Source organism: Sinocyclocheilus grahami, unplaced genomic scaffold, assembly GCF_001515645.1.
Source record: "Sinocyclocheilus grahami isolate Dianchi unplaced genomic scaffold, SAMN03320097.WGS_v1.1 scaffold1227.1, whole genome shotgun sequence".
Taxonomy (NCBI): domain Eukaryota; kingdom Metazoa; phylum Chordata; class Actinopteri; order Cypriniformes; family Cyprinidae; genus Sinocyclocheilus; species Sinocyclocheilus grahami.
In genome coordinates this window covers 6852-7303 of record NW_015506406.1, presented here as the reverse complement: position 1 = coordinate 7303, position 452 = coordinate 6852, and the positions used below count along the sequence as shown (strand labels likewise).

The following is a 452-nucleotide window of genomic DNA, read 5'->3' as shown; positions in this document are numbered from 1 at the left end:
GGACTAGATTCACCATTCTAATCAAATCTACAACATTCACTATAAGCTATTTAAAGGTATTGTTTTTTAAATTGTTTTAGTATTTCAGGTGGCCAAAATTGGTATAAAAGTAATATTTCCTTAAGTTAACTTTATATCTGTGTCTGTAGGTGTTGAACTGCAGCCTTTCACCAAGTTACTCTCCCGACCCAAGCAACCTTGGACCACTGGAGGGAATCTCAAAGCTCTTGGCATCACATATCAATCTGTTTTTAGTCCAATCATAGGTAAGAAGGACTACATTTGTAGAGTTCTGCAAGGAAAACACTTCCCACAAACTGGCTGTCTGTGCTAATTAAGAAGCAAGTCTTCATAATTATAGTTCACATTTTTAAAAACTACCATCTGGCCATAAAGATTTCATCTGACCATAAAGATTTTTGCATTTGTCTTTTGTTACACTGACACTCAAG

The 452-nt window shown here is 35.4% G+C and overlaps 1 long non-coding RNA gene across 1 annotated transcript; it reads left to right on the top strand.

The window, feature by feature from the left end:
• LOC107568239 (uncharacterized) lies at positions 1-377 on the top strand. The gene is made up of 2 exons (XR_001606729.1): positions 1-56; positions 150-377. It is a non-coding gene; the product is annotated as an uncharacterized lncRNA (long non-coding RNA).
• The last annotated feature ends 75 nt before the right edge of the window (positions 378-452 follow it).